Source organism: Crinia signifera, chromosome 6, assembly GCF_055691185.1.
Source record: "Crinia signifera chromosome 6, ASM5569118v1, whole genome shotgun sequence".
Taxonomy (NCBI): domain Eukaryota; kingdom Metazoa; phylum Chordata; class Amphibia; order Anura; family Myobatrachidae; genus Crinia; species Crinia signifera.
Genome location: NC_139222.1, coordinates 40,151,827 through 40,164,425, shown reverse-complemented (window position 1 = coordinate 40,164,425; position 12,599 = coordinate 40,151,827).

Here is a 12,599-nt window from a genome sequence, read left to right as displayed (position 1 = left end):
CCCCATTTGAGAAGCTTTGTCTTTACTGCTAGAACCTCCAAAGATAATAAACAAGCACCAAGGATTTTTTTAGGGTAGCTCCAAGTCTGCAGACACATCCAAGTTAGGAACTTGGTCTGTGAGAAGATACTTACCTCCCACAGGGATCTCTCCCCGAGAAGGCTGGGTATATATGAGGAAACATCAGGTAGCAGGAGATGTATATGGAGGATGGTAATGACCGCAATGATTATGCTGTGTCCACCCACCTATCTTTTAAAGGTATTACGCTTCACCCACCCAATTATCTATCTACCGAATTACCCAGCCATCTATTTATCTAGCTATCGATCTATCTAATGATTTACCATCTATCTACCTACCTACCGACCCCTCTAACTCTCTTAAAATGTACCATCTATCTACCCACCCATCCATCTATCTATCTATCTATCTATCTATCTATCTATCTTTTGATTTAACATCTGTATACCCACCCACCTATTTGTCTATCAAATGATTTACCACCTGTCTACAAACCCCAAATGGATACCAAAAAACATATTATCAGTAATTAATGATGTTCATTAATTACCTGGCTTGGGTCTCTTGTTGCTGTGCACCATCTTTGATCGTTGACTTGAGGACGATTCTGCAGTCCAGGTCCCGGTCACCCTGCAGTAGTCGCATATTAGGACTTCTTCATCGGTTTCATGTAGACCACTCACCTAAAAAAAAAGGAAAGAGGTATGATAATATGTTCTTGGTATACACTGACAATTAAGCCCCATACACACTGGAGACCAGGGACACTTGCGATATAGTTAACTATATCGACAATTCCACTGGATACTCTAGAAATCGGTTACGACATCGTTCACTGATTTCCTAGTGACCTGCTAAACACGCGGGTCATCAGCTATATGGCCAGTAAAAAAAAAAAAAAAAAAAATATCGCTCAAAAGTGCCCTTGGAGCGGTATATTTTTATTTCTCATCAACTGTGTATGAGGGCTTTAGAAACATGCACTATGCATGCATCTTCTTTTTAAATAATCGAGCTATGATTTGGCCATTAAAAGAATGATTTGCCAACTATTCATTATGTCTCCAGGATCGGTCAATTATTGATCCATTATCTACCTACTGTATGTATCTATTTAGCTGTCTATATAAATATCTATCTATATGTATTGTGCAGGGTTATGCTAATGATTTGCCATCTATGTACCTACCCACATATCTATCTAATGATTTACCATCTATGTATATACCCACCTATCTATCTTTTGATTTAACATCTGTGTACCCTATAGGAGGGCCAAGCTGGTGGTAGCCTCGTGACTCACAAAGAATCATCCTTCAGCACTCAGGAGAGGGAAAACCCCCTGTGGGGGAAACCTCTGGGGACCCGTGGCTGATGGACTGCCCGTCCCTCTGGGCATTAGGAGGCTATGCGGCATTATATTGACAAATTTATCGAAATACTTCATGAATGTGGAAGAATGACATATACATTCATATGAAGCGAAATATACAAATATACCCTAATAGCTATCATTGGCTGATGTCATTAATAAAGCTCCTGTCCACATCTCCTGATATTACCCAAATCATATTCCTCACAAAGCTGCGCAATTTGCTGAAGAGGCTGGCCATCCCCATTTGAGAAGCTTTGTCTTTACTGCTAGAACCTCCAAAGATAATAAACAAGCACCAAGGATTTTTTTAGGGTAGCTCCAAGTCTGCAGACACATCCAAGTTAGGAACTTGGTCTGTGAGAAGATACTTACCTCCCACAGGGATCTCTCCCCGAGAAGGCTGGGTATATATGAGGAAACATCAGGTAGCAGGAGATGTATATGGAGGATGGTAATGACCGCAATGATTATGCTGTGTCCACCCACCTATCTTTTAAAGGTATTGCGCTTCACCCACCCAATTATCTATCTACCGACTTACCCAGCCATCTATTTATCTAGCTATCGATCTATCTAATGATTTACCATCTATCTACCTACCTACCCACCCCTCTAACTCTCTTAAAATGTACCATCTATCTACCCACCCATCCATCTATCTATCTATCTATCTTTTGATTTAACATCTGTATACCCACCCACCTATTTGTCTATCAAATGATTTACCACCTGTCTACAAACCCCAAATGGATACCAAAAAACATATTATCAGTAATTAATGATGTTCATTAATTACCTGGCTTGGGTCTCTTGTTGCTGTGCACCATCTTTGATCGTTGACTTGAGGACGATTCTGCAGTCCAGGTCCCGGTCACCCTGCAGTAGTCGCATATTAGGACTTCTTCATCGGTTTCATGTAGACCACTCACCTAAAAAAAAAGGAAAGAGGTATGATAATATGTTCTTGGTATACACTGACAATTAAGCCCCATACACACTGGAGACCAGGGACACTTGCGATATAGTTAACTATATCGACAATTCCACTGGATACTCTAGAAATCGGTTACGACATCGTTCACTGATTTCCTAGTGACCTGCTAAACACGCGGGTCATCAGCTATATGGCCAGTGAAAAAAAAAATAAAAAAATATCGCTCAAAAGTGCCCTTGGAGCGGTATATTTTTATTTCTCATCAACTGTGTATGAGGGCTTTACAAACATGCACTATGCATGCATCTTCTTTTTACATAATCGAGCTATGATTTGGCCATTAAAAGAATGATTTGCCAACTATTCATTATGTCTCCAGGATCGGTCAATTATTGATCCATTATCTACCTACTGTATGTATCTATTTAACTGTCTATATAAATATCTATCTATATGTATTGTGCTGGGTTATGCTAATGATTTGCCATCTATGTACCTACCCACATATCTATCTAATGATTTACCATCTATGTATATACCCACCTATCTATCTTTTAATTTAACATCTGTGTACCCTATAGGAGGGCCAAGCCGGTGGTAGCCTCGTGACTCACAAAGAATCATCCTTCAGCACTCAGGAGAGGGAAAACCCCCTGTGGGGGAAACCTCTGGGGACCCGTGGCTGATGGACTGCCCGTCCCTCTGGGCATTAGGAGGCTATGCGGCATTATATTGACAAATTTATCGAAATACTTCATGAATGTGGAAGAATGACATATACATTCATATGAAGCGAAATATACAAATATACCCTAATAGCTATCATTGGCTGATGTCATTAATAAAGCTCCTGTCCACATCTCCTGATATTACCCAAATCATATTCCTCACAAAGCTGCGCAATTTGCTGAAGAGGCTGGCCATCCCCATTTGAGAAGCTTTGTCTTTACTGCTAGAACCTCCAAAGATAATAAACAAGCACCAAGGATTTTTTTAGGGTAGCTCCAAGTCTGCAGACACATCCAAGTTAGGAACTTGGTCTGTGAGAAGATACTTACCTCCCACAGGGATCTCTCCCCGAGAAGGCTGGGTATATATGAGGAAACATCAGGTAGCAGGAGATGTATATGGAGGATGGTAATGACCGCAATGATTATGCTGTGTCCACCCACCTATCTTTTAAAGGTATTGCGCTTCACCCACCCAATTATCTATCCACCGACTTACCCAGCCATCTATTTATCTAGCTATCGATCTATCTAATGATTTACCATCTATCTACCTACCTACCCACCCCTCTAACTCTCTTAAAATGTACCATCTATCTACCCACCCATCCATCTATCTATCTATCTTTTGATTTAACATCTGTATACCCACCCACCTATTTGTCTATCAAATGATTTACCACCTGTCTACAAACCCCAAATGGATACCAAAAAACATATTATCAGTAATTAATGATGTTCATTAATTACCTGGCTTGGGTCTCTTGTTGCTGTGCACCATCTTTGATCGTTGACTTGAGGACGATTCTGCAGTCCAGGTCCCGGTCACCCTGCAGTAGTCGCATATTAGGACTTCTTCATCGGTTTCATGTAGACCACTCACCTAAAAAAAAAGGAAAGAGGTATGATAATATGTTCTTGGTATACACTGACAATTAAGCCCCATACACACTGGAGACCAGGGACACTTGCGATATAGTTAACTATATCGACAATTCCACTGGATACTCTAGAAATCGGTTACAACATCGTTCACTGATTTCCTAGTGACCTGCTAAACACGCGGGTCATCAGCTATATGGCCAGTGAAAAAAAAATAAAATAAAATATCGTTCAAAAGTGCCCTTGGAGCGGTATATTTTTATTTCTCATCAACTGTGTATGAGGGCTTTAGAAACATGCACTATGCATGCATCTTCTTTTTAAATAATCGAGCTATGATTTGGCCATTAAAAGAATGATTTGCCAACTATTCATTATGTCTCCAGGATCGGTCAATTATTGATCCATTATCTACCTACTGTATGTATCTATTTAACTGTCTATATAAATATCTATCTATATGTATTGTGCTGGGTTATGCTAATGATTTGCCATCTATGTACCTACCCACATATCTATCTAATGATTTACCATCTATGTATATACCCACCTATCTATCTTTTGATTTAACATCTGTGTACCCTATAGGAGGGCCAAGCCGGTGGTAGCCTCGTGACTCACAAAGAATCATCCTTCAGCACTCAGGAGAGGGAAAACCCCCTGTGGGGGAAACCTCTGGGGACCCGTGGCTGATGGACTGCCCGTCCCTCTGGGCATTAGGAGGCTATGCGGCATTATATTGACAAATTTATCGAAATACTTCATGAATGTGAAAGAATGACATATACATTCATATGAAGCGAAATATACAAATATACCCTAATAGCTATCATTGGCTGATGTCATTAATAAAGCTCCTGTCCACATCTCCTGATATTACCCAAATCATATTCCTCACAAAGCTGCGCAATTTGCTGAAGAGGCTGGCCATCCCCATTTGAGAAGCTTTGTCTTTACTGCTAGAACCTCCAAAGATAATAAACAAGCACCAAGGATTTTTTTAGGGTAGCTCCAAGTCTGCAGACACATCCAAGTTAGGAACTTGGTCTGTGAGAAGATACTTACCTCCCACAGGGATCTCTCCCCGAGAAGGCTGGGTATATATGAGGAAACATCAGGTAGCAGGAGATGTATATGGAGGATGGTAATGACCGCAATGATTATGCTGTGTCCACCCACCTATCTTTTAAAGGTATTGCGCTTCACCCACCCAATTATCTATCTACCGACTTACCCAGCCATCTATTTATCTAGCTATCGATCTATCTAATGATTTACCATCTATCTACCTACCTACCCACCCCTCTAACTCTCTTAAAATGTACCATCTATCTACCCACCCATCCATCTATCTATCTATCTATCTATCTATCTTTTGATTTAACATCTGTATACCCACCCACCTATTTGTCTATCAAATGATTTACCACCTGTCTACAAACCCCAAATGGATACCAAAAAACATATTATCAGTAATTAATGATGTTCATTAATTACCTGGCTTGGGTCTCTTGTTGCTGTGCACCATCTTTGATCGTTGACTTGAGGACGATTCTGCAGTCCAGGTCCCGGTCACCCTGCAGTAGTCGCATATTAGGACTTCTTCATCGGTTTCATGTAGACCACTCACCTAAAAAAAAAGGAAAGAGGTATGATAATATGTTCTTGGTATACACTGACAATTAAGCCCCATACACACTGGAGACCAGGGACACTTGCGATATAGTTAACTATATCGACAATTCCACTGGATACTCTAGAAATCGGTTACGACATCGTTCACTGATTTCCTAGTGACCTGCTAAACACGCGGGTCATCAGCTATATGGCCAGTGGAAAAAAAAAAAATATCGCTCAAAAGTGCCCTTGGAGCGGTATATTTTTATTTCTCATCAACTGTGTATGAGGGCTTTAGAAACATGCACTATGCATGCATCTTCTTTTTAAATAATCGAGCTATGATTTGGCCATTAAAAGAATGATTTGCCAACTATTCATTATGTCTCCAGGATCGGTCAATTATTGATCCATTATCTACCTACTGTATGTATCTATTTAACTGTCTATATAAATATCTATCTATATGTATTGTGCTGGGTTATGCTAATGATTTGCCATCTATGTACCTACCCACATATCTATCTAATGATTTACCATCTATGTATATACCCACCTATCTATCTTTTGATTTAACATCTGTGTACCCTATAGGAGGGCCAAGCTGGTGGTAGCCTCGTGACTCACAAAGAATCATCCTTCAGCACGTAGGAGAGGGAAAACCCCCTGTGGGGGAAACCTCTGGGGACCCGTGGCTGATGGACTGCCCGTCCCTCTGGGCATTAGGAGGCTATGCGGCATTATATTGACAAATTTATCGAAATACTTCATGAATGTGGAAGAATGACATATACATTCATATGAAGCGAAATATACAAATATACCCTAATAGCTATCATTGGCTGATGTCATTAATAAAGCTCCTGTCCACATCTCCTGATATTACCCAAATCATATTCCTCACAAAGCTGCGCAATTTGCTGAAGAGGCTGGCCATCCCCATTTGAGAAGCTTTGTCTTTACTGCTAGAACCTCCAAAGATAATAAACAAGCACCAAGGATTTTTTTAGGGTAGCTCCAAGTCTGCAGACACATCCAAGTTAGGAACTTGGTCTGTGAGAAGATACTTACCTCCCACAGGGATCTCTCCCCGAGAAGGCTGGGTATATATGAGGAAACATCAGGTAGCAGGAGATGTATATGGAGGATGGTAATGACCGCAATGATTATGCTGTGTCCACCCACCTATCTTTTAAAGGTATTGCGCTTCACCCACCCAATTATCTATCTACCGACTTACCCAGCCATCTATTTATCTAGCTATCGATCTATCTAATGATTTACCATCTATCTACCTACCTACCCACCCCTCTAACTCTCTTAAAATGTACCATCTATCTACCCACCCATCCATCTATCTATCTATCTATCTATCTATCTTTTGATTTAACATCTGTATACCCACCCACCTATTTGTCTATCAAATGATTTACCACCTGTCTACAAACCCCAAATGGATACCAAAAAAACATATTATCAGTAATTAATGATGTTCATTAATTACCTGGCTTGGGTCTCTTGTTGCTGTGCACCATCTTTGATCGTTGACTTGAGGACGATTCTGCAGTCCAGGTCCCGGTCACCCTGCAGTAGTCGCATATTAGGACTTCTTCATCGGTTTCATGTAGACCACTCACCTAAAAAAAAAGGAAAGAGGTATGATAATATGTTCTTGGTATACACTGACAATTAAGCCCCATACACACTGGAGACCAGGGACACTTGCGATATAGTTAACTATATCGACAATTCCACTGGATACTCTAGAAATCGGTTACAACATCGTTCACTGATTTCCTAGTGACCTGCTAAACACGCGGGTCATCAGCTATATGGCCAGTGGAAAAAAAAAAAAAAATATCGCTCAAAAGTGCCCTTGGAGCGGTATATTTTTATTTCTCATCAACTGTGTATGAGGGCTTTAGAAACATGCACTATGCATGCATCTTCTTTTTAAATAATCGAGCTATGATTTGGCCATTAAAAGAATGATTTGCCAACTATTCATTATGTCTCCAGGATCGGTCAATTATTGATCCATTATCTACCTACTGTATGTATCTATTTAACTGTCTATATAAATATCTATCTATATGTATTGTGCTGGGTTATGCTAATGATTTGCCATCTATGTACCTACCCACATATCTATCTAATGATTTACCATCTATGTATATACCCACCTATCTATCTTTTGATTTAACATCTGTGTACCCTATAGGAGGGCCAAGCTGGTGGTAGCCTCGTGACTCACAAAGAATCATCCTTCAGCACTCAGGAGAGGGAAAACCCCCTGTGGGGGAAACCTCTGGGGACCCATGGCTGATGGACTGCCCGTCCCTCTGGGCATTAGGAGGCTATGCGGCATTATATTGACAAATTTATCGAAATACTTCATGAATGTGGAAGAATGACATATACATTCATATGAAGCGAAATATACAAATATACCCTAATAGCTATCATTGGCTGATGTCATTAATAAAGCTCCTGTCCACATCTCCTGATATTACCCAAATCATATTCCTCACAAAGCTGCGCAATTTGCTGAAGAGGCTGGCCATCCCCATTTGAGAAGCTTTGTCTTTACTGCTAGAACCTCCAAAGATAATAAACAAGCACCAAGGATTTTTTTAGGGTAGCTCCAAGTCTGCAGACACATCCAAGTTAGGAACTTGGTCTGTGAGAAGATACTTACCTCCCACAGGGATCTCTCCCCGAGAAGGCTGGGTATATATGAGGAAACATCAGGTAGCAGGAGATGTATATGGAGGATGGTAATGACCGCAATGATTATGCTGTGTCCACCCACCTATCTTTTAAAGGTATTGCGCTTCACCCACCCAATTATCTATCTACCGACTTACCCAGCCATCTATTTATCTAGCTATCGATCTATCTAATGATTTACCATCTATCTACCTACCTACCCACCCCTCTAACTCTCTTAAAATGTACCATCTATCTACCCACCCATCCATCTATCTATCTATCTATCTTTTGATTTAACATCTGTATACCCACCCACCTATTTGTCTATCAAATGATATACCACCTGTCTACAAACCCCAAATGGATAACAAAAAACATATTATCAGTAATTAATGATGTTCATTAATTACCTGGCTTGGGTCTCTTGTTGCTGTGCACCATCTTTGATCGTTGACTTGAGGACGATTCTGCAGTCCAGGTCCCGGTCACCCTGCAGTAGTCGCATATTAGGACTTCTTCATCGGTTTCATGTAGACCACTCACCTAAAAAAAAAGGAAAGAGGTATGATAATATGTTCTTGGTATACACTGACAATTAAGCCCCATACACACTGGAGACCAGGGACACTTGCGATATAGTTAACTATATCGACAATTCCACTGGATACTCTAGAAATCGGTTACGACATCGTTCACTGATTTCCTAGTGACCTGCTAAACACGCGGGTCATCAGCTATATGGCCAGTGGAAAAAAAAAAAATATCGCTCAAAAGTGCCCTTGGAGCGGTATATTTTTATTTCTCATCAACTGTGTATGAGGGCTTTAGAAACATGCACTATGCATGCATCTTCTTTTTAAATAATCGAGCTATGATTTGGCCATTAAAAGAATGATTTGCCAACTATTCATTATGTCTCCAGGATCGGTCAATTATTGATCCATTATCTACCTACTGTATGTATCTATTTAACTGTCTATATAAATATCTATCTATATGTATTGTGCTGGGTTATGCTAATGATTTGCCATCTATGTACCTACCCACATATCTATCTAATGATTTACCATCTATGTATATACCCACCTATCTATCTTTTGATTTAACATCTGTGTACCCTATAGGAGGGCCAAGCTGGTGGTAGCCTCGTGACTCACAAAGAATCATCCTTCAGCACGTAGGAGAGGGAAAACCCCCTGTGGGGGAAACCTCTGGGGACCCGTGGCTGATGGACTGCCCGTCCCTCTGGGCATTAGGAGGCTATGCGGCATTATATTGACAAATTTATCGAAATACTTCATGAATGTGGAAGAATGACATATACATTCATATGAAGCGAAATATACAAATATACCCTAATAGCTATCATTGGCTGATGTCATTAATAAAGCTCCTGTCCACATCTCCTGATATTACCCAAATCATATTCCTCACAAAGCTGCGCAATTTGCTGAAGAGGCTGGCCATCCCCATTTGAGAAGCTTTGTCTTTACTGCTAGAACCTCCAAAGATAATAAACAAGCACCAAGGATTTTTTTAGGGTAGCTCCAAGTCTGCAGACACATCCAAGTTAGGAACTTGGTCTGTGAGAAGATACTTACCTCCCACAGGGATCTCTCCCCGAGAAGGCTGGGTATATATGAGGAAACATCAGGTAGCAGGAGATGTATATGGAGGATGGTAATGACCGCAATGATTATGCTGTGTCCACCCACCTATCTTTTAAAGGTATTGCGCTTCACCCACCCAATTATCTATCTACCGACTTACCCAGCCATCTATTTATCTAGCTATCGATCTATCTAATGATTTACCATCTATCTACCTACCTACCCACCCCTCTAACTCTCTTAAAATGTACCATCTATCTACCCACCCATCCATCTATCTATCTATCTATCTATCTATCTTTTGATTTAACATCTGTATACCCACCCACCTATTTGTCTATCAAATGATTTACCACCTGTCTACAAACCCCAAATGGATACCAAAAAAACATATTATCAGTAATTAATGATGTTCATTAATTACCTGGCTTGGGTCTCTTGTTGCTGTGCACCATCTTTGATCGTTGACTTGAGGACGATTCTGCAGTCCAGGTCCCGGTCACCCTGCAGTAGTCGCATATTAGGACTTCTTCATCGGTTTCATGTAGACCACTCACCTAAAAAAAAAGGAAAGAGGTATGATAATATGTTCTTGGTATACACTGACAATTAAGCCCCATACACACTGGAGACCAGGGACACTTGCGATATAGTTAACTATATCGACAATTCCACTGGATACTCTAGAAATCGGTTACAACATCGTTCACTGATTTCCTAGTGACCTGCTAAACACGCGGGTCATCAGCTATATGGCCAGTGGAAAAAAAAACAAAAATATCGCTCAAAAGTGCCCTTGGAGCGGTATATTTTTATTTCTCATCAACTGTGTATGAGGGCTTTAGAAACATGCACTATGCATGCATCTTCTTTTTAAATAATCGAGCTATGATTTGGCCATTAAAAGAATGATTTGCCAACTATTCATTATGTCTCCAGGATCGGTCAATTATTGATCCATTATCTACCTACTGTATGTATCTATTTAACTGTCTATATAAATATCTATCTATATGTATTGTGCTGGGTTATGCTAATGATTTGCCATCTATGTACCTACCCACATATCTATCTAATGATTTACCATCTATGTATATACCCACCTATCTATCTTTTGATTTAACATCTGTGTACCCTATAGGAGGGCCAAGCTGGTGGTAGCCTCGTGACTCACAAAGAATCATCCTTCAGCACTCAGGAGAGGGAAAACCCCCTGTGGGGGAAACCTCTGGGGACCCATGGCTGATGGACTGCCCGTCCCTCTGGGCATTAGGAGGCTATGCGGCATTATATTGACAAATTTATCGAAATACTTCATGAATGTGGAAGAATGACATATACATTCATATGAAGCGAAATATACAAATATACCCTAATAGCTATCATTGGCTGATGTCATTAATAAAGCTCCTGTCCACATCTCCTGATATTACCCAAATCATATTCCTCACAAAGCTGCGCAATTTGCTGAAGAGGCTGGCCATCCCCATTTGAGAAGCTTTGTCTTTACTGCTAGAACCTCCAAAGATAATAAACAAGCACCAAGGATTTTTTTAGGGTAGCTCCAAGTCTGCAGACACATCCAAGTTAGGAACTTGGTCTGTGAGAAGATACTTACCTCCCACAGGGATCTCTCCCCGAGAAGGCTGGGTATATATGAGGAAACATCAGGTAGCAGGAGATGTATATGGAGGATGGTAATGACCGCAATGATTATGCTGTGTCCACCCACCTATCTTTTAAAGGTATTGCGCTTCACCCACCCAATTATCTATCTACCGACTTACCCAGCCATCTATTTATCTAGCTATCGATCTATCTAATGATTTACCATCTATCTACCTACCTACCCACCCCTCTAACTCTCTTAAAATGTACCATCTATCTACCCACCCATCCATCTATCTATCTATCTATCTTTTGATTTAACATCTGTATACCCACCCACCTATTTGTCTATCAAATGATATACCACCTGTCTACAAACCCCAAATGGATAACAAAAAACATATTATCAGTAATTAATGATGTTCATTAATTACCTGGCTTGGGTCTCTTGTTGCTGTGCACCATCTTTGATCGTTGACTTGAGGACGATTCTGCAGTCCAGGTCCCGGTCACCCTGCAGTAGTCGCATATTAGGACTTCTTCATCGGTTTCATGTAGACCACTCACCTAAAAAAAAAGGAAAGAGGTATGATAATATGTTCTTGGTATACACTGACAATTAAGCCCCATACACACTGGAGACCAGGGACACTTGCGATATAGTTAACTATATCGACAATTCCACTGGATACTCTAGAAATCGGTTACGACATCGTTCACTGATTTCCTAGTGACCTGCTAAACACGCGGGTCATCAGCTATATGGCCAGTGAAAAAAATAATAAAAAAATATCGCTCAAAAGTGCCCTTGGAGCGGTATATTTTTATTTCTCATCAACTGTGTATGAGGGCTTTAGAAACATGCACTATGCATGCATCTTCTTTTTAAATAATCGAGCTATGATTTGGCCATTAAAAGAATGATTTGCCAACTATTCATTATGTCTCCAGGATCGGTCAATTATTGATCCATTATCTACCTACTGTATGTATCTATTTAACTGTCTATATAAATATCTATCTATATGTATTGTGCTGGGTTATGCTAATGATTTGCCATCTATGTACCTACCCACATATCTATCTAATGATTTACCATCTATGTATAT